The sequence below is a fragment of the Ranitomeya imitator genome, chromosome 4 (assembly GCF_032444005.1).
Source record: "Ranitomeya imitator isolate aRanImi1 chromosome 4, aRanImi1.pri, whole genome shotgun sequence".
Taxonomy (NCBI): domain Eukaryota; kingdom Metazoa; phylum Chordata; class Amphibia; order Anura; family Dendrobatidae; genus Ranitomeya; species Ranitomeya imitator.
The window spans coordinates 464,114,981-464,138,465 of NC_091285.1; the positions used below are offsets into that span (position 1 = coordinate 464,114,981).

General features: G+C 43.7%; 1 protein-coding gene across 1 annotated transcript in view; it reads right to left on the minus strand.

Moving 5' to 3' along the window:
* The window catches only part of OTUD7A (OTU deubiquitinase 7A), a 353,497-nt gene that overhangs the window by 244,400 nt on the left and 85,612 nt on the right, over positions 1-23,485 (minus strand). The window contains exon 2 of the mRNA XM_069765825.1: positions 3,722-3,830. The gene's annotated coding sequence lies outside the window, so the exon portion shown is untranslated. The remainder of the gene's footprint in view (positions 1-3,721; positions 3,831-23,485) is intronic.

Genomic DNA, 23,485 nt, shown 5'->3' on the forward strand with positions numbered 1-23,485 from the left:
ACACAGAGTGCCTGCAAACTTTTGTCCTATTTTAAAAGTATATTCAAAAAAATAACAATAAAGGGAGTATACATGAATAACCAGTTATAAGGCTAACAGACCCTAAAAAACTTTTAACCTACCTAACTGTGTAGGTTGGCACCCTAAATACTCAACATGGCGCTCAACGTCGGCAGTCTCTTGAAGCCCCAGTATCACCAGTGCTAAACAATGGGTATATACAAGGTATCGATATATACCATCCTTCTGGGGATCTCAAATGAAAAGCAAGGGCATCGTTCCCTTGTGGTTAAGGGGGAATGAAACACTGAATTACTGTCCCTCTGACCCATTATGGTCATTCCCTACTTCGCGTTCCCTGATGAACCCCAAGAGTGGTGGGGAGAAACATGCTTGAGAAAAGGGACTGAGAATCTTAGTTTGAAGACTCCTTTATGAAATAAGTAATATCTGGGGTGTTTTCTGTATATATGGTGGTTGATTTCGAGTTATGGGTGCACCTTAGATCAAATATATCGTGTACGTGTGCTAGAACCTATTGATGGTATGACATTGTGCATTGAGATATTTCTGCATGGCCAATAATATATGTGTTTTTAGGGCCTGCTAGGTTCTGTCAGCCTTATAACTGGTTATCCCTGTATACTCCCTTTACTGTTTATTATCTGTTTTAAAAAGAGTGTTGCATATGAGGATGACTGTAAAGTGCTGTGGAATTAATGACATATCAGGGGTGGGCAATTTTTTTTTCCAGAGGGGCCACATGAGAGACAATGACTATTGTGGAGGGGCGAACTAATAGGCTGAAATTAATTCTGCTCAATATTATTACAATTACCGTAATATAAAATAATTATAACTAACTAGATGGTGGCCCGATTCTAACACATCGGGTATTCTAGAATATGTATGTATATATGTATATAGCAGCCACATAGTATATAGCACAGGCCACGTAGTATATAGGAGTACTACGTGGCCTGTGGTATATCCCATGTGGCTGCTATATACATACATACATACATATTGTAGAATACCCGATGCGTGAATATAGGCCATGCAGTAAATAACACTGCCCACGTAGAATATAACACAGCCCACGCAGTATATAAACACAGCCCACATAGTATGTAACACTGGCCACGTAATATATAACACAGCCCACATAGTATCTAACAGTGGCTATGTAGTATATAGCACGCAGTATAGAACACAGCCCACGTAGTATAGAACACAGCCACGTAGTATATAACACTGCCCACACAGAATATAACACTGCCCACATAGTATATAGCAGCCATGTAGTATATAACACTGACCAGGTAGTATATAGCAGCCACATGGTATCTAACACAGCCCACGTAGTATATAGCAGTGTGGGCACCATATCCCTGTTAAAAAAAAAATGATTAAAATAAAAAATAGTTATATGCTCACCCGCCGGCGGGATCCAGCAAAGCTCTGGCGATGCACGCGCGGCTGCCGCCATCTTTCGTTCCCAGGATGAATTGCGAACTTACCCAGATGACTTAGCGGTCTCACGAGACTGCTAAGTCTTCTGAGTAATTTCGCAATGCATCTCTGGGAACAAAAGCTGGCGGCAGGCGCGAGCGCATCGTCGGACTACGGAAGGTGAGAATAGCAGGTTTTTTTTTTTTTATAATTTTTCACATTACATCTGATTACTATTGATGCTGCATAGGCAGCATCAATAGTAAAAACTTGGTCACACAGGGTTAATAGCAGCGGTTACGGAGTGCGTTACCCACGGCATAACGCGGTCCGTTACCGCTGGCATTAACCCTGTGTGAGCGGTGACTGGAGGGGAGTATGCGGGCGCCTGGCACTGACTGAAGGGGAGTAGGGAGGGACTAATCGGACTGTGCCCATCCCTGACTGGTCACGGCAGCCATGACAGGCAGCTGGCGAGACCAATCAGCGACGCGGGATTTCCGTGACGGAAGTTGCCGACAGAAAGACAGACGGAAGTACCCCTTAGACAATTATATATATAGATCGATATGTTATCACTTAATATTGTGCAGAGTTAAGTATACTGACATCCCCCTATATGCCGTATGAGCCCACACACAGTCCCCCTTATAAACTGTAAGAGACCACACACATCCCCCTATATACCGCAAGAGCACACACAGCTTCATATATACCGTAAGAAACCCCACAGAGCCTCCTGTATACAGTATGAGCCCCCATATAGCCTCCTATATACAGTATTAGTCCCCATGCAGCATCCTATATACAGTATGAGCCCCAACGTAGCCTCCCATATACAGTATGGGTCCCACGTAGCCTCCTGTATACAGTATTAGTCCCCATGTAACCTCCTGTATACAGTATGGGTCCCACGTAGCCTCTCATATACAGTATGGGTCCCACGTAGCCTCCTGTATATAGTATGGGTCTCATGTAGCCTCCTGTATACAGTATTAGCCCCCATGTAGCCTCCTATGTACAGTATGGGTCCCCACGTAGCCTCCTGTATACAGTATTAGCCCCCATGTAGTCTCCTATATACACTATGGGTCCCCACGTAGCCTCCTATATACAGTATTAGTCCCCATGTAGCCTCCTATATACAGTACGGGTCACCACGTAACCTCCTGTATACAGTATGGGTCCTCACGTAACCTCCTGGATACAGTATGGGTCCCCACGTAACCTCCTGTATACAGTATTAGCCCCCATGTAGCCTCCTATATACAGTATGGGTCCCCACGTAACCGCCTGTATACAGTATGGGTCCTCGCGTAACCGCCTGTATACAGTATGGGTCCCCACGTAACCTCCTGTATACAGCATGGGTCCCCACATAGCCTCCTGTATAAAGTATTAGTCCCCATGTAGCCTCCTATATACAGTACGGGTAACCACGTAACCTCCTGTATACAGTATGGGTCCTCACGTAACCTCCTGTATGCAACATGGGTCCCATGTAGCCTCCTGTATACAGTATAGGTCCCACGTAGCCTCCTGTTTAGAGTATTAGCCCCCATGTAGCCTCCTGTATACAGTATAGGTCCCACATAGCCTCCTGTATAGAGTATTAGCCCCCATGTAGCCTCCTGTATACAGTATGGTCCCCACATAGCCTCCTGTATATAGTATGGGTCCCTCGTAGCCTCCTGTATATAGTATGGGTCCCATGTAGTCTCCTGTATACAGTATTAGCCCCCGTGTAGTCTCCTATATACAGTATGGGTCCTCACGTAGCCTCCTGTATACAGTATTAGCCCCCATGTAGCCTCCTATATACAGTGTGGATCCCCACGTAGCCTCCAGTATACTGTATTAGCCCCCGTGTAGTCTCCTATATACAGTATGGGTCCCCACGTAGCCTCCTGTATACAGTATTAGCCCCCATGTAGCCTCCTATATACAGTATGGGTCCCCACGTAGCCTCCTTAATTAAAAAAAAAAAAAAGTCCCCGATAACTCCTTTAAAGATATAGAGTTATAAAGTGCATAATGGATATCGGACAACCACTTTAATGGTTGATTGTCGGTTACAATAAAAAAAAAAAAAAAAAAAAACACAGTCAGGAAGCTATGTGATGAAATAAGATTGCATCTGACACAAGAGATACAAAACACAAGAGCCCAGAACACAGTATGAAAGCAGGCCATAGCCAACTGCAGACTTTATGCTTTTAAGACTTAGCAAGATACACTGAAAAAAAGAAGCCTTGGTAAAAGCACTCACTTCTGGCTGCTACTGTCAGGTTAACGGTTTCCAGGCATCTCGGCTGATTATGCTCTTAGGAGAAGCAGGATTGACACCCATCCAACTATTGTTATGAGGACTGTCTGCCCTGCAAAATGAATGAAAACAAACAGAAGTCAACCAGATGCTGCTGCGCAATACATTGAATTACAAATTCACTAAGAATGTGTGAACGGTAAAAATAGAACAGCCGAACTCGCACCAAGGATTGAAAATAGCACATGACTGCAAGAGACCTGTATCAGAATGCTGATCAGGAGAATAAGGAGCCGAAGAATGCAGAGATGGTCTACTACAAACCAATGAGGGATCTGAAATGAATGGCCTGGAACAGACTGAAATTCATGAATTATCTCAAATTAATATTCTAATAAGCCAGTAGTCTAAATAAAACCTTTAGTGATTTGCAGCCAAGTACAAAGGTTATTTTGTTAAAAATCCAAAAACTACAAAACCTTCTTTGGTGGAGTTCACACCTGCAATATGAATTCCATTCCAACTGTGATACAGTACTTACTCCCATGTAAGGCTACGTTCACATTAGCGTTTTGCGGTGCTGCGTCGGCGACGCAACGCACAACGCATGCAAAAAAGCATGCAAAACGCAGCTTTTTGTGACGCATGCGTTCATTTTTTCATTATTTTTGGCGCAGAAAAAACTGCATCATGCAGCGTTTTCTGTTGCGCCTAAAAAAACACATGCGTCACAAAACGCAAGACAACGCATGTCCATGGGCTCCCCCATGTTAAATATAGGGGCGCATGGCGCATGCGTCGCTGCGACTGCGCCGGACGCAGCCCCGCAAAACGCTAATGTGAACGTAGCCCAACTGTGGTGATCAACGCACGTTCCGATTGGTGCAGTTTCACCATTTAAACACCACTGTCAATCTCTGATGATGGGTAACCATGACAGCCAGGAGTCTGCTGACAGTCCTCATAACAGCCTAGTTAGCCCTTCTGTTAAAAAAAAAAGGGTTGTCCAGGTTTATTATGACAGTCTGCAGTCACTGCCGGTGGCGGCAGCGAGAGCGGGCCGCAAGTATGCAATATGCATGCTCTCAGCCACACGCCAACTAGACATGTGCGGCATCACTCAATTCACTAGTATAGAGTTGAAAAAAAATTAAAATTGCAACAAGGTTAAGTTCCCACAAAGTTTTTTTGACAAGTTCTTGAGTCTGTGGAGCAAAAAAATGCAGGATGTTACAGTTCCGGCAAAGTGGACGGGATTTACAGACATCTCATTCCCATGCTTTTTTATGCGGTGTAAATTGACCTAGGGTGCGGGTTTCAAATCAGAATTGCATTAGAAGTTGGCAAATCGGCAGGTTAAAAAAAAAAAAAACAACACATGAGGGTTTAGTGTATTCGCACCCTACCGCAAGCTAATAGGTGCAAAAATACTGCAGAAAGTTTACATTAAAAAAACGCAGCAAATACCCATCATCAAATTATGGATATCACAGATCAATAAACATGTTAATGATATCCAAATGGTGAAAAATTAGAAACCAAATTTTCAAAACAATGAACACAAATACACGCACTTACAGCATTAGCCTGTTATCAATGTGGTTATTTATGGTTCACGGAGGAATGTTCTGCCATGCGGATTGCAAATCATCAGAATCCACTGCTGGCAGCTCTCTTTGCAACTGATGACTTCTGACCTTCTGTTCGATTGGCGACAAGTCTGAAGACTCTGTAGGCCATGTTTAAGCATATTTAGGCTACGCAGGCTTTTCACAGTGACATGAGCAACATGCGGCAGCGGCCTGGTATAGTTGTGTTGAAAAATGGCACCAAGGACACTGAAATGTCCGTATCATTGGTTCTGTAATTGATCTATTGTGTACTGCAAGTGAAATTAGACATAACACAACATGCCTACAGCAACAAACATGTTACGTATCAAAACAAATCCTCATATGGATCGTTGATGGAAATATATATATACACACACACACGTATGGCTCCTGGAACAATGGGAGAAAAAAAAAATGTCTGGCCATAAAAGTTAAGCTGTTCCATCAATTCCGGAACAACACTGTGTACAAACACCGCAGAACACTTTCCGAACTCCTACCAGCACAAACTACATAGTCCATCTCATCACAGCGGTCTGAAATGATCTCAGACTTTTCATCCAAAGCTCTGCTCTAATGTTAACTAATCAAATATAGAACACAGTTGTAGACTATCAGACCTCCCAGACTAATAAAGGGACTAAAATAGTTTTATAAATGTAATTTATTATTAATGTAGGTTGTAATCAATATGCATTAGAATGCAATCTATTAATTCACTGGAACTCACATGGATCAATTAATGAAATGACTCCATACTGAAGAACTGTGCAGCATCCCCTGCGTGTACAGAACGGACCATTAAAGTGTATTCTATCATTTATTATATTTTTTTATCACCAAACACCATATTTCTGATCAGCCATAGGAGCCGTCACCTGACAGAGAACTATGGGGTCTTTCAGGTTATTGTCACCATTTCTGGCAACATCGGCTTTGAACGCTGCAATTCTATATATGTAGTAAAATACTATAAACAGAAATAATAATGATTCGTGATGAATCCTAAGTAATGGGATTATGGAATAAAGTGCTGTACTAAAAACAGGCAAAATGTCATCCAATCCTCTCCAGCACTTAAATGAGTCATGTGTAATCCCGCAAGCAGGCAGCGCTAAAAGAAAACGCTCTGCTACGAGTTCCCTGCAGGTTGTTTCTTCCATTGAGAGAAAGGTCAGAACACGCCTTGCTGAGACACACATTTCCTTTCACAAAGCTGCCGTCATTTATGCAAGAAAAATTAACAACGGAAGCAAAAAAGCGAGAAAGTACAATTAGTAATTCTGCTCAGGCATCCCTCTGCTATTCACCGCAATCCACTCCATTCATCACTTCACCCTGGAATACTTGAACACTGCAAGAGCACGGTAAACTCTTACTTTAATAAATTGGACCGACTTACAAATTAGCATCTATTAACCAAAAAAAATTATCCGTTCCGAAACACTATTTCCTACCAATAATATGTGTAGAAGAGAAAATGCGTCACGAGAAATCTAGTCTAAATAAGAGAGTAGGGTCCTCAGGGGCGGTCTTTGATTTACTTAATTATCAAAAAATGACACCCACACAAACTAGAATATTTGCTCAACCTTTCTATCCCCATTGAACGCTACTGACAGTGTTAAAACGTGCCCTTGTCATGCTCTCAGTTTCATCAGTCACCTTGAATGGCTTCCAATGAACAAGAGTTCATGTTCATTTGTTAAATCATCGGCCTTCAGAATGTTTTTGCCTTGATCAGGTGTTTTACAGAAGTTGGTAACACCTTTCCACACAGTGCTGAGCCTTATGCCACAACTGTTCTAAGTTAGAATATAGCAAGAACCACTCAACTAAGCAAACAACATGCAATCATTACTTTTAGTTCAATCAATTCAGAAAAAAAATTGCTAGAACCTTGAAGGTATTCTCGAGTGCAGTTATAAACCCATCAATTGCTATGATGAAACTGGCTCTCATGAAGACTAAGAATTAAACTTCATCAGAGTTAATAGCCTCTGAAACAGTAAACTGATAGCACCTCAAATAACAGCCCTCGTAAATGATGCACAGACATCAATTATCAGAAACATCTCAATGTTAACTATTCAGAGAAGAGTGCGAGAAGCAGACCTTTATAATCGTATTGCACAAAGAAGCCACTATTGAGGACCGCAATCAAAAAGAAGAGACTTGTTTGGGGCAAACAACAGAAGTAGTGGACATTAGATTAGTGGAAGTCTGTTCTGAGGTCTAATGGTATCAAAAATCTCAAATGTTGACTCAACTGCCCTGTTTTCGCGAGATGCTAGAAATGTGAGGGGATGGTTTCTGCATGTGTGCTACTCAACCTTGAAGCATGGAGGGGCAGATTTGATGGTGTGGGTGCTTTGCTGGTGATTTATTCCATGGTTTACTTACAGAGCATTGCTATCACATTCACATAATTACAACAGCATTCTGCCAGGAGAAGCCATCCCATCTGGTTTGCACTTAGTGGGGCCGTCATTTGTGTTGCACCATGATTATGACCCAAAACACACCACCAAGTTATAAAAGACTATATGACCCACAAGGAGAGGGATGGAGTGCTATGTCAAATCCTCCACAATCACTCAACTTGAACTCAATTGAGATGGTTTGAGACGAGTTGGACCATAGATGCAAGAAATGATGCTCCAGCTCCACGTCAACTGGCCCTCCCTGACCCTCAAAGGACTCCCTAAAAAAAGCCATCACCAACACCTACATAAAGTGCTTAAAGTGCATAGTATAGATGTGTAATATTGTGTGTCTAGTCAACAGTGAGCCGTGCAGGAATATGGCTCAATGTTAAAAAAGATTTATCCTTATACGGATATGTTGTAAGCGCCCTTGCATAGAATAATTACTGTCTCTATACGACGTGCAAAAGGAATGGCTTAAATGAGGTCTCAAAAATGATTATACGAGGAGACAACAAACCCTATATATCACAGAAGGGTTTTAGAGGCAGTCAAGTCATGCACTAAACACAAATGGCGTGGTGTATGTATGCATGACCCTAGAAACACAGTAAATCTATATTAGATATAGGTACACATGTAAAAAAATGCCCATAGTTTGCCCCCTCCGGACAGACAAAACACTTCAGGATGGGGCACCTTGAGATAAGTGTATCGCTGTATCTATAATACCGTATATTATTGTGTAGTGAGCAGTATTCCTGTACCCAGCACACAACCCCTTTACTAAGGTGGTGTTTTTTTTAGGGAGTCCTTGGAGGGTCAGGTAAGGCCAGTCAACATGGAGCGTGGGCACCATTTCGTGCATCAAGGGTGCCAACCTCCGCTGTCAGGAAGGGGCATATAGGGTATTACACATTTTATCTTTCCTAGACCTCTCCTAGTTGCCATTTACCAATGCCAAATCCTAAGCGCAAATATTTTTTTTTATCCCAGTGTGTATTTTCTCCTGGGTTAACCTGTACCAGACCCTCCTATGCTCCTTTTTATTGCTGAGGAATTTGGGTTATTTTTTACATATACTAACGAAAGCTTTTTTTAAAGGGTTTCTTTTTCGTTTTTCTTCCGATAGCTGTTGGCCAATAGGTATTGTGTTACCATCTTCAAAACAACAGGTTTGTATCTTGAGATCATGAGATAAGTCATAGATTTCATCTATTCTGTACTGTAGTCAATGAGAGCCATTCAGGTAGTTCATTCTTAGAATGGATTCTTGTAAAGCAGGGTCACTATTTCCATACAACTGTGAAATAAAACAAGAAATCTCATTAAACTTCCTTCCTCCTACTAGATGAGCTATATTTAAAGACGCCAACCTCTTGTGGCAAGTTGTTTGTGCTTCTGTATAGATATTGTGCAATGGAAAATATATAAAGGTCTTTGAACACCTCAAAAATAGTAACCAATCTCAAATAGGTCAATAGAAAGTGTTGAATGCAGGATTATCAGCCACATATTCTTGAGTACTAAAGGTAAATCATCAAAAATGTGGATAAAACTTGCATGTAAGACAGACAAGCTTCAAGAAACACTCACAATACAGCATCATTTGCACAAATAGCAGTTACGCTACAGATTTTACCAGTAGAATCTAGAATAAATTTTTCCAACAACACTGTCTACACAAAGTAACAGAATGGTCCTCCAACAAAGTGGAAAAGAACTCACACACATGAGATGCCAGTACATCGGACTCGCTACCACCACCAGAGCTTTCAGGCCCTGTTGAGCCTCCATCAACAAGTTGCAACATCAGCTGCTACAGTGCAGAATAAGCAGATTTTGCCCAAAATGCTGTTTTACCCACATTGCCTGAACTGTATATTGCCAAAGCCAATAACTTCCACTCTGATGACATCATCTCCTTGGTACCCTTGTCCGATTACAAAATATTGTCCACCAGACCATCATCATCATTCCAGGGAAATGGCCAGAGCTCATTGTCCACCTTCCCGATTCCCACCTTCAGATTTGCGCTGACCCAGAGGGCTACTACCACTCCCAAAGGCTCCAACGCCTCAACTCACAGAGCCAGCAACACAGCTTGGCATGAAAATCAAGTCTTCCATCTCCTCTGACCCCTTCTCATCCGAGAATAAAGCTCGAATGTTCATTTCTTCCAATAAACCAAACTGAACAAGTTATTCTCCTGCAGTATGCTCCTTTGCCCCCGGGGTGCTGCGAGTTACATGGTGCAGAACAGAAACAGGTTATTGATGGACTGAATATTCCACACGTTCAGGATTGCATCAGGATTTGGTCAGGACTTTTCATCAGTATTTGCAGCCAAAACCAGGAGTGGGTGATAAATACAGAAGTGGTGCATATGTTTCTATTATACTTTTCCTCTAATTGTTCCACTCCTGGTTTTGGCTACAAATACTGATGAAAAATCCTGACCAAATCCTGATGCAATCCTGAACGTGTGCACATACCCTAAGTGTTCTAGCAGAGGGGAGGTGGACTGAGCAGAACATTGCCTTGAGTTGGTAGTGTCGCTGTCAGAGGTTACATCATCTTGCTGTGATTGAGACGAGTAGTGACAAATATACTCTCCACAAATAAGCTTGGCAGAGGAAAAGGAGGCCAAATCTGACATGCACTTGTTACGATTACTGCCAGGATGTATGCTGCCAGCACTGCCTAACACATTCTTATGCTTATCCGATATATTTTTTTGCCCTACTGTGTCTCTTGCCCATGCAATGTTTGGTTTTCACATACACGACAAACTTGGCCAACTCTGGAAAAAATGTGACATCAACCCAAAAAGCTAGGAGGCTGTCAAATTGCAGGTGTTGGACAAAGGATAAATCGACAGCCTGCCTGTAACAGTGTGGCGTCTATGTGTCGGTAGGTGACAATTCAAACCGATGTGACAAAACAGACCTGCCCAGTTAAATGTCGATTTACTGTAATCATTTATTTACAAGTTTTAGGAATAGTTGAAATGAACGTCCCTTGGTCAAAGGCACCACGTAAAAACTAGTGCCAGGACATAGGAATACTGCCTAAAAATGCAGAAACAGACCACTGTATGGTTGTTTGGTGTACCATTGCCATAAGACAAATATGTACCGTAACTGTTTTTTTTTTTTACCCATTTGTTTTTCTTTGGTGAGGGGGTGGTAGGGGTATTTGTTCAAAATTTTCCCAATCTTAACAAAAATGCTTAACATTAAATAAAAGTACAGCAGTTGACCTGTAGATACAAGCAAGGAAAGCAATTTGCAAAAATTGCCAGCTGTAATGTTGTGGCGCCTACAATTGTTAAATACAACTAGTAAGCCGATTACAACAACGTAATCCTATATTTTTTTACAATACCGACTACTCTTCCCTTCTACAAAATTAAATTGGAACTTAAGGAAACTGAAAAATGCTAGGCTGCAAAGTTTCTACATGTATGTTTACTGCTGGAAATGACCATGTGGCAACAGCAGACATTAAGATCATGGGCTATATTGTATCTAAGGTAGACAATTAAAACGGTTATTCAAAAAATAAAAAGACCTTTTATATTAAATGTGAACAAAACACAACCATGTCTTTACAAGATCGGATGAGAAAGAAAATCTAAGCAGAATTAGGTTCCAAAAGCAAAGCTGTATTCATGCAGCACGCGTGCATATCTAATATTAGACTATTGGAGCAATGAAGTGGGCAAAAAATGTTAATAAAATTAACCAACGCACACAGGTTCGCTTTTCTCTGCCATTTTGCTTATGCTCAAAAGAGGCTGCTTACGACCAAAACACTGCCTTGATGAGGCATTTTAAATAAAGGAAAGAAATGATGACTTATGCTTTGGAAACAATTTGTCTCAATGCACACACTGTTAAACAGTTATATTTAACCCCTTCCTGACATACACCATACATGTACTGCTCGGCAGGAGCTGCGTTCCCGCATAAAGCAGTGCGGGTACAGCGCACTGATCACGCAACCTCACACTAAGCAACGCGGCGATCGGGTGCGGGTGTCAGCTCTGACAGCTGACACCCTGCAGCAACGCCACTGATTGCGGGCATTTAACCCCTCCAATGTTCTGCAGTGCAGAGTGTCAGATCAGCGATCTGACAAACAGTGATGTCTCATCCGGCGACCATGTCAAAAAGTTAAAAAAGTTATACATTTAATTTATTTTTTATAAAAATCCCCAAATAAAGTAAAAAACAAAAATACTTATGTAAATAATAAAAACAAACAATAAAAGTACACATATTTGTTATCGCTGCATCAGTCACCACCCGCTCAATAAAACTGTCCCACTAGTTATCCCCTTCAGTAAACACAAGAAAAAAAGTAAATAAAAAATTAGTCACAAAACAATGCGTTATCATTCCGCCGAATTAAAAGTGCAATAAAACGCGATAAAAAAGATAGATGCAAATAAAAAAGTGGTACCACTGAAAATGTCATCTTGTCCCGCAAAAAACAAGACCACCATCATACAGCTCCACCAGGGAAAAAATAAGGTTATAGCTCTCATAATAAAGCGATGCAAAAAATGATGATCTTTTTTTCTATAAAATAGTTTTTGTGTAAAAGCGCCAAAACATAGAAAAACTACATAAATTGGGAATCGCTGTAATCGTACTGACCCAAAGAATAAAGCTGCCTTACCAATTCTAGTACACATGGAGCGGTATTTTTAAAAAAAGCAATTTCTGAATTGCTGTTTTTGTTCATTCGGTCTTCCAAAAATTGGAATAAAACGCAATAAAAAAAAAGTCATGTGTCCAAAATTGATAACAATAAAAACCATCAGCTCGTCCCGCAAAGAAACAAGCCATAACATGACTCTGTCGGTGAAATATGGAAAAATTATAGCTCTCAAAATGTGGTGATGCAAAAACTATTTTTTTGCAATTAAAAGCATCTTTTAGTGTGTGACAGCAGCCAAACATAAAAACCCTATATAAATCTGGTATCGCTGGAATCGCACCGATCCGAAGAATAAAGTCGCCTAATCATTTATACCACACGAGGAACGGCGTAAAATATAAAACCAATTCTTCACCTGCTGTGGATTTTTTCATTCTGCCTCCCAAAGTTCGCAGTAAAGCTCAACGCACATTTGCACTTGCATTGGGGTTTCCGTGTAAATCTCTGAAATATGTGATTCACACGGAACCTCAGGCAGAAGATTCCCTATAATGAGGCAGATTAAGGAACTGTGGATGCAGTCTGACCTGTGATCCGGCGGTGTCCGTCTTTTTAGGATTGCATAAAAGTGCCGTCGGCCACAGTTTTGTGCACTTCTGAAAAGAAGGACACCACTGAACAGAGGTCAGACGGAGTCCAGAGTAACTCTGCTGCCTCATTATAATGAATGGATCCCTTGGGGGTTTCATCTGAATCACGTCACTCAAAGATTTAGATGGAAACCCCAAAGTAAGTGCTCAGCGTAGAATGCCAAATAACTGATCCCCAATGTTATGTAAAATGTTCCCAATAAAAGTTTCCACTCAATCCACAAAAAAGCAAGTCCCCACTCAGATCTGTCATCTGTTAATGGAAATATAGGCGGCTTCCACGTTACTGGTAGCACAAAGGCTCTGGAAAAATTTAAATGGCTCCTCGCCCCCCAAAAGAAATTCAGCAAATTCTCCGTTCCCAAATCCCAATGCCCCCCTCCCTTCTGAGCCCCAGTGTGCCTAAACCACATTTAGCGTCCAAATGTTTGGCATTTCTGTAGTGATGAGAGCCCGCCTACCGTATTTTTCGGACTACAAGACGCACTTTTTCCCCCAAAAAAAGGGGGGGGGAAATGGGGGGTGCGTCTAATAGTCGAAATGCAGGCCTTACCGTGGTGGCAGAGGTGCGGCGGCAGAGGAGGCGCAGTAAGTGGGGTCCCTTTCTCCGGTAAGGTGATGGTGCAGCAGCCCGGTAAGCAGGAGAGCCGGGTGAATCCTGCTGTTAGCGGTGGTGGCGGCCATTTTCCTGAGGCTGCGTGTGCGCAGATGGAGCGCTCTGCTTCCCGGGGCTTCAGGAAAATGGCCGCCGCGATCTCCATCTGCGCACGCGCGGCCTCCCGCGGCCATTTTCCTGAAGCCCGGGAAGCAGAGCGCTCCATCTGCGCACGCGCGGCCTCAGGAAAATGGCCGCCACCACCGCTAACAGCAGGATTCACCCGGCTCTCCTGCTTACCGGGCTGCTGCACCATCACCTCACCGGAGAAAGGGACCCCACTTACTGCGCCTCCTCTGCCACCGGAAGCCTGCACGGTAAGCCTGGGACCCCTCTCACGCCATACCTCTCACTGCACCTCCTCATCCCAGCACCTCCTCATCCCAGCACCTCCTCATCCCAGCACCTCCTCATCCCAGCACCTCCTCATCCCAGCACCTCCTCATCCCAGCACCTCCTGATCCCGGGCACCTTCTCATCCCAGCACCTTCTCATCCCAGCACCTCCTGATCCCAGCATCACCCCACCTCTACCGAAACCTTGCCTCCTGTGACCCTGCTCTGCCGCCACCAGCCCTCAGGTAAGATACTGTAAATTCGGACAATAAGACGGACCCCCATCTTATAAAAAATCTTTTTTTCTGCAATTTTCACCCCAAATTTGGGGTGCGTCTTATGGTCCGGTGCGTCTTATAGTCCGAAAAATACGGTAATTTACAGATGCGTGTCTCCAAAAGCATGAGCTGGGTATAACCTACTGGTCACTGCAGCGTAATGGTCACTATAACTGGAGTTTGCAATTTTCAGTAAGCAACATCCTCTGCTGCCTGTTTTTGGAAAACACCAATGGAGTCAAAATAGTCACAACATCTGTAGATAAATTCCCAAATTGGGTCACTTGAGGGGGGATTCTGCTCTTCTATCACTTAGGGGCTCTGTATGGGGTCCACAAATTATTCTAGGAAAATCTGCGTTCCGTCCCTCCAGAGTCTCTCTGTATGGCTAAGGCCGGAGTCACACTAGAGAGTTTTACGGACGTATAAACTATTATAAAAAAAAAAAATAAAAATCAGAATTCAATATAGCAGTGGTCATAAGTGAGGACTGAGGGTATGTGCACACGTTGTGGATTCTCTGCGGATCCGCAGCGTTTTTTTGCGGTGCAGAAACGCTGCAGTTCCGCAATTGATTTACAGTACAATGTAAATCAATGAGAAAAAAAAAAAAGCTGTGCACACGTTGCGGAAAATCCACTACGGAAACAGTGTTTACAAGAAGTAGCATGTCACTTCTTTTTTGCAAATCTGCAGCGTTTTTGTACCCATTCCATTAGAGAAATCCGCAGTGGTAAAAAAAACGCAGCAAATCCGCAAAAAACGCAGCAAAAACGCACAAAAATAATGCAGATCCGCACAAAAAAAAAAACGCGACAAATCCGCAGCTGCGTTTTCTGTCAGGAGAGGCAGAATCAGCACCAGAAATTCCTAAGGCCAATCCGCAACGTGTGCACATAGCCTTACAGTACAATGTAAATCAATGAGAAAAAACAAAAAGCTGTGCACACGTTGTGGAAAATCCGCTGCGGAAACGCTGCAGATTAAAAGAAGTAGCATGTCACTTTTTTGCGGATCTGCAGCGTTTTTGTACCCATTCCATTATAGAAATCCGCAAGGGTAAAAAACGCAGTAAATCCGTAGCAAAAACGCACAGAAAACGCTGCAGGTCCGCACAAAAAAACGCGACAAATCCGCAGCCGAGTTTTCTGCCAGGAGAGGCAGGATCCGCACCAGAAATTCCTAAGGCTAATCCGCAACGTGTGCACATAGCCTAAATCAACTGCCAGACAATCTACTAGTGGGTCTAAGTTCTGCTACTAAAAAGATAAAAAAAATAAATGAATAAAAAGAAGCAATAAAGTGTAACAGCTTTGACTTGATTTTGGTATGTTGTCTGTCATAGAGAAAAAGTGTAAAATCCATAAAGACCCCTGAAGAGAGGGAACATTTCACCCTCACACTGAACATATGGGATTATTTATAACTGAAGTAGTGAGAAAATAGAATTATTCTTACCGTTAATTCGGTTTCTAGGAACCTTCCACGACAGCCACTTCGGAGGTTGTCTTCCCCGCCCTAATAGGGGACAGGAACACAAGAGGTTAAATACCCCTCCCCTTCCTGCACCGCCAGTGTTTTCCTGGACACAGTAGCATGTATAGTTACCACAAAAGTGCAGGAATCATCCAATAAGAATATCAGGTAGGGAAGGGAATTAGTGCTGTCGTGGAAGGTTCCTAGAAACCGAATTAACGGTAAGAATAATTCTATTTTCTCTAGTCACCTTCCACGACAGCCACTTCGGAGTAGTACCAACAGCTAATTTCTCTAGGGAGGGACCACGGCCTGCACAACACATCTGCCAAACGTTAAATCCCTATTGAAATTTAGCCGGTAATGTCTGGTGAACGTATGGATGGACGACCAGGTGGCGGCTCTGCATATCTGCTCTGCTGAGGCATTCCCCCTCTCTGCCCACGATGTTGCCATTGCTCGGGTAGAGTGTGCTTTCAGAGGGGCAGGTGGATCCAGTCCCTGCGATGAATAAGCCAAGCAAATAGACTGTTTGATCCAGTTTGCGATGGTGTTTTTTGCCGCCTTCTTTCCCTTATTTCGTCCGGAGAACTGAATGAATAAATTTTGATCAATTCGCCAGGCTTCAGTTTGTTGTAAGTAAAATAGAACCACCCTGCGAACATCCAAGGTGTGGAAGGCCTGTTCTTTAGGGTTGGAGGGGTTTGGGCAAAAAGAAGGAAGTAGAATGTCCTGATCTCTGTGGAAATTTGAGACCACCTTGGGTAAAAAGGACCGGTCTAGTTTTAGTGCAATGCTATCCGCAGTGACCGTTAAATAGGGTTCCTGTATTGACAGGGCCTGTAATTCACCAACACGTCTAGCCGTAGTGATTGCGACTAGAAAGATTGTTTTCAAAGTTAAGTTTTTTATGGATATGGCATCCAGGGGTTCGAATGGATCCTGGGTTAGTGCGTTAAGTACAGTATTGAGGTCCCAGGAGGGTACCCTAGTACGGAGTGTAGGACGAATTCTGGATGCGGCTGTCATAAATCACTTGATCCAGCGGTGATTGGCTAAATTTGAGTCAAAAAAGCTACTAAGGGCCGATACTTGTACTTTGAGTGTGCTAGGGGTAAGGCCTATATCCAAGCCCTTCTGTAAAAATTGTAAGATCCTTGCTATATCAGGATTGAAGGGGTCTGGAACTTCTGGGAAGCACCAGGACGTAAATTTTTTCCAGACCTTAGTGTAGATGGCATTGGTTACTGCCTTTCTGCTTTTTTGAAGGGTCTGGATTACGTCATCTGAGAGTCCTTTAGCTTTTAAGATTGTGGCTTCAGTAGCCATGCAGCCAAGTTCAGTCTGTTTAGGTCCGGATGTAGTAGAGGACCCTGGTGTAGGAGATCGGCCTTTTGAGGTAGAAGGCAGGGACCTTCCAGGGCCATATCTAATAGGGCGCCGTACCAACTCCTCCCGGGCCACAATGGGGCAACCAAGATTGTGGTCACTTCGTCTGTCCTGATTTTTTGCAGGGTTTTCGCCAGCATGGGAATGGGAGGAAAGGCATATGCAAGGTTGAATTTCCACTGGTGTGAAAAGGCATCTATTCCCTGTGCCTTGTCTTTGTGATGAAGGGAGAAAAATGTTTCCACCTTCGCATTTTGAATGTTGGCGAATAAATCCACCTCTGGAGTACCCCATTTTTCGGCTAGGGACTGAAATACTGCTTGGTTTAGGGACCACTCTCCCGGATGAACGTCTTTCCTGCTGAGGAAATCCGCCTGAGTGTTGTCCAATCCCCTCAGATGTACTGCTGTGACCGATAGAAGGTTCCTCTCTGCCCAGAAAAATATTCTTGCGGCCACTTCTTTTAGAGAGGCATACTTTGTCCCCCCCTGGTGTCGTAGATAGGCCACTGTGGTCATATTGTCCGAGTAAATACGAACGTGATGATTTTTGATCAGTGCAGATGATGCCTTTAGGGCCTCCTCCACAGCTTTCAATTCTCTTAGATTCGAGGAGCTGTTGCTGATGTTCGATGTCCATTGTCCCTGAAAGTGGAAACCCTCTACCACCGCACCCCAGCCTCTTTTGCTGGCATCTGAGCGGAGTGTTTTTAGGGGAAGGTGGTCCCAGCTGACCCCTCTCTGGAGATTTTGATAATCTAGCCACCATTTTAGCGCCGATTTCACATGGCCAGGGAGAAGAATCTTCTGATTCAATGGAGTCTGTCGTCTCCTGGAATGTAGGAGAACATAAGTCTGGAGAGTTCGTGTGTGAGCCTGGGCCCAGGAAACCGATTGTATACATGCGGTCAGGGACCCTAGTACAGACATCGATTCTCTGAGGGTCGGTGCACGCTGGCCTCTGAATTTGATTACCTTGCGGACAAGGTTGATTTGATGATCTTTGGGTAGAAAAGATGTTCTTACATCCGAGTCCAGTAGCACCCCCAGGAATTTTCATCTTGTGGAGGGATGGACCTCCGATTTCTCCAGATTTGGGATCCAACCCAGGGTTTGTAATATCTCTAGGGACTTTGATACGTCTGTTTCCAGACGGGAGGCAGATGGAGCCATGATAAGCAGGTCGTCTAGATACGGGACTATGCATATTCCCTGCTGACGGATGAAGATTATCGCTTCCGCCATAATCTTTGTGAAAACCCGAGGGGCCGAAGAGATGCCGAAGGGGAGAACATTGAACTGAAAATGTTTGATTTGGTGACCCTTGGAGACTGCGAACCTGAGGAATTTCCTGTGCTCTGGATGGATTGGCACATGGTAATACGCATCCCTCAGGTCCACAGTCGCCATCATCCAACCCTGACCGATGAGGGGAATTACGGATTTGACTGTCTCCATTTTGAATCTCCTGTATCGGACAGAATCGTTTAAGGGTTTCAAATTTATGATAATTCTGTTCTTCCCCGACGGCTTGGTTATTAGAAAAAGGCGTGAATAATGACCACGTCCTTCCTCTAACTTCGGCACCTGAGAAATCACATTTGATTGTATTAATTTTTGTAGATCTTGTAACAAGGAGTTTTGGAGATCTGGGTTTTGGAGGGAGGTTATCTTTACGCAATGTGGGGGTGGTCTCACGAATTCTATTTTTAATCCTTCTTGAATGGTACGAAGGACCCACTGATTTGTGGAGATGTTTTGCCACTCGGTGAAAAATCGTGAGAGTCGACCCCCGACCGGAGTACAGTCATTGTTTATCTGGGGTTTGCTGGGCCTGAGGGGCCAGGATATTTTTTCCCCTGCCTCCCTTAGGATAACTCCATCTTCCCGTTTTGCCTTTTCCTCTCTGTGAGGTTTGATCACGGGAGGGACGAAAAAAGCGTTTTTTGGGGGTCTTTTGCTCAGGGAGAGATTTCTTTTTATCTGCCGCCTTATCCAAAATATCGTCCAGGACTGGTCCAAATACATTATGACCCTGAAAGGGTATGCTACATAATTTGGACTTGGAGACAAAATCGCCTCCCCAGGATTTTATCCAGAGTGCTCTCCTGGACGAGTTAGAGAGAACGGCAGCTTTCGCGGCTACTCGAACCGATTCAGCAGATGCATCGGCTAGGAACCCTGTAGCTTTCTGTAGTAAGGGTAGGGAGTCTAAAATCTCCTCTCTTGGGGTGCCTTGAGTCAAGTGATCCTCAAGTTTGCGTAACCAGATAAATAGAGATCTGGCTACGCAAGTAGAGGCTATATTAGATTTTAGCAGATTTGTGGAGGTGTCCCAGGACTTTTTTAATAAACTCTCTATTTTACGATCCATCGGATCCTTGAGTTGCGAAGAGTCCTCAAAGGGGAGGGCAGTTTTTTTAGTTACCCTAGACACCTGAACATCTACTTTCGGGGTCTCCCATAAGGAGTTATCCCCATCTAATGGGTACCGGTTTTTTAGTTCCGATGGTATAGTCAGACCTTTTTCAGGGAGGTCCCATTCATGCAGAATTAGATCTCGTAAGTTCTTATGCACCGGGAACCCTTTTTGGTCTTTGGGTTTCAGACCCTCAAACATCTCATCATGTACTGTGAGTGTAACTTCTTCATCCTCTACCCCCATGGTGCTTCTTACTAAACCGATTAGTTCACTCATGTCCTCAGAACTAAAATAATATTTTTTGTTTTCTGATCTACAGGTGGGGGTAGAAGTGGAGCCTTCGTTTTCCCAGTTATCCTCTGAACCTGAGGACTGGATTCTACTGGGTCGGGTCGGATTCTACTGGGGCTTTTTTCCTCTTTTTTGGAGGGGGTGGCTGAGGCACCGACATCTGAGAGAAGGTAGCCATAGAAGAATGGACCTCATCTTTAATGAGGGATCTAATGCTATCCAACAGCGAGGGTTGTTCGGCGCGCAGGACCTCATCCGTACAGGATTGGCAGAGCTTTTTCCCGTATGTTGATGGGAGTCTGGCCGTACACACTTTGCATTTGCGGCTTGACTTTTTAGGGTCGGAAACCTTTTCTCCCTAAGAGAGAGAGAGAGAGGGTTTGCTAAGCCACTTAGAGGAATATATCTATATATACATATATACATAAAAGCACATATGTATATAGGGGATAGCTGGGCCCAACACCTGCTACTTACTTTGGTAGGAGGGGGAACGCTGGCATCTGCAGATGCAGAGCAAGGGGGTCTGTCACTGTCCATGTCCGTCAGGTTGCTAACAGTCAGACAGCTTATCTTGCTACCCGGATCTTTTTATAAGGATCGGTGGTCCAGCGTGCAGTGCTCCTCCCCCCACGTGTGGCCCGATTGGGGTAGGTCCTAGAACGCCCCCGCCGCTGTTTGTATGGCGTGCTTCTGCTGCTGGACGCCATTGCCGGCCGGCGTGCGCTCCATGGCACGCTTCCTGGTTGAACCGGAAGTGGCGCGCTTTAACCCGGAAGTCATCAGGCTCTCCGGCCCCAGCCCGGGACGCGCGCCACCTCCAGCGCTGCAGCTGTGGAGGAGGGAACCGGGGGGCTGCAGGAGGCCCCCGGCAAGCACATCACCGCCCCGCATTGCCCCCAAAGGGAGCGCCGGAGGGGCGGGAAGGTCCCGAGTCGCTCCGAAGAGAGGAGACGGGAGCGGCATTATCAAGGAGGGAAACCCGACCTTCATGCCGCCCGGCTTCTGGGTAAGTGGAGCTCCGTCTGGTCCTAATAGACCTGACAGAATAACAAATCTGCAGGTGGTTGGGCATTTAGGAAATAGCGACCACAATATTGTGCAGTTTCACCTGTCTTTCACTAGGGGGACTTGTCAGGGAGTCACAAAAACATTGAACTTTAGGAAGGCAAAGTTTGAACAGCTTAGAGATGCCCTTAATCTGGTAGACTGGGACAATATCCTCAGAAATGAGAATACAGATAATAAATGGGAAATGTTTAAGAACATCCTAAATAGGCAGTGTAAGCGGTTTATACCTTGTGGGAATAAAAGGACTAGAAATAGGAAAAACCCAATGTGGCTAAACAAAGAAGTAAGACAGGCAATTAACAGTAAAAAGAAAGCATTTGCACTACTAAAGCAGGATGGCACCATTGAAGCTCTAAAAAACTATAGGGAGAAAAATACTTTATCTAAAAAACTAATTAAAGCTGCCAAAAAGGAAACAGAGAAGCACATTGCTAAGGAGAGTAAAACTAATCCCAAACTGTTCTTCAACTATATCAATAGTAAAAGAATAAAAACTGAAAATGTAGGCCCCTTAAAAAATAGTGAGGAAAGAATGGTTGTAGATGACGAGGAAAAAGCTAACATATTAAACACCTTCTTCTCCACGGTATTCACGGTGGAAAATGAAATGCTAGGTGAAATCCCAAGAAACAATGAAAACCCTATATTAAGGGTCACCAATCTAACCCAAGAAGAGGTGCGAAACCGGCTAAATAAGATTAAAATAGATAAATCTCCGGGTCCGGATGGCATACACCCACGAGTACTAAGAGAACTAAGTAATGTAATAGATAAACCATTATTTCTTATTTTTAGTGACTCTATAGCGACAGGGTCTGTTCCGCAGGACTGGCGCATAGCAAATGTGGTGCCAATATTCAAAAAGGGCTCTAAAAGTGAACCTGGAAATTATAGGCCAGTAAGTCTAACCTCTATTGTTGGTAAAATATTTGAAGGGTTTCTGAGGGATGTTATTCTGGATTATCTCAATGAGAATAACTGTTTAACTCCATATCAGCATGGGTTTATGAGAAATCGCTCCTGTCAAACCAATCTAATCAGTTTTTATGAAGAGGTAAGCTATAGGCTGGACCACGGTGAGTCATTGGACGTGGTATATCTCGATTTTTCCAAAGCGTTTGATACCGTGCCGCACAAGAGGTTGGTACACAAAATGAGAATGCTTGGTCTGGGGGAAAATGTGTGTAAATGGGTTAGTAACTGGCTTAGTGATAGAAAGCAGAGGGTGGTTATAAATGGTATAGTCTCTAACTGGGTCGCTGTGACCAGTGGGGTACCGCAGGGGTCAGTATTGGGACCTGTTCTCTTCAACATATTCATTAATGATCTGGTAGAAGGTTTACACAGTAAAATATCGATATTTGCAGATGATACAAAACTATGTAAAGCAGTTAATACAAGAGAAGATAGTATTCTGCTACAGATGGATCTGGATAAGTTGGAAACTTGGGCTGAAAGGTGGCAGATGAGGTTTAACAATGATAAATGTAAGGTTATACACATGGGAAGAGGGAATCAATATCACCATTACACACTGAACGGGAAACCACTGGGTAAATCTGACAGGGAGAAGGACTTGGGGATCCTAGTTAATGATAAACTTACCTGGAGCAGCCAGTGCCAGGCAGCAGCTGCCAAGGCAAACAGGATCATGGGGTGCATTAAAAGAGGTCTGGATACACATGATGAGAGCATTATACTGCCTCTGTACAAATCCCTAGTTAGACCGCACATGGAGTACTGTGTCCAGTTTTGGGCACCGGTGCTCAGGAAGGATATAATGGAACTAGAGAGAGTACAAAGGAGGGCAACAAAATTAATAAAGGGGATGGGAGAACTACAATACCCAGATAGATTAGCGAAATTAGGATTATTTAGTCTAGAAAAAAGACGACTGAGGGGTGATCTAATAACCATGTATAAGTATATAAGGGGACAATACAAATATCTCGCTGAGGATCTGTTTATACCAAGGAAGGTGACGGGCACAAGGGGGCATTCTTTGCGTCTGGAGGAGAGAAGGTTTTTCCACCAACATAGAAGAGGATTCTTTACTGTTAGGGCAGTGAGAATCTGGAATTGCTTGCCTGAGGAGGTGGTGATGGCGAACTCAGTCGAGGGGTTCAAGAGAGGCCTGGATGTCTTCCTGGAGCAGAACAATATTGTATCATACAATTATTAGGTTCTGTAGAAGGACGTAGATCTGGGGATTTATTATGATGGAATATAGGCTGAACTGGATGGACAAATGTCTTTTTTCGGCCTTACTAACTATGTTACTATGTTACTATGTCGCTGGCCACGGCAGCCCCTTCAGAAACTCTTCATGCCCCATAGGGGACAGGAAAACACTGGCGGTGCAGGAAGGGGAGGGGTATTTAACCTCTTGTGTTCCTGTCCCCTATTAGGGCGGGGAAGACAACCTCCGAAGTGGCTGTCGTGGAAGGTGACTAGAGAAAGTTGACACTTCACAACAGGATGTCCTACTTCAATG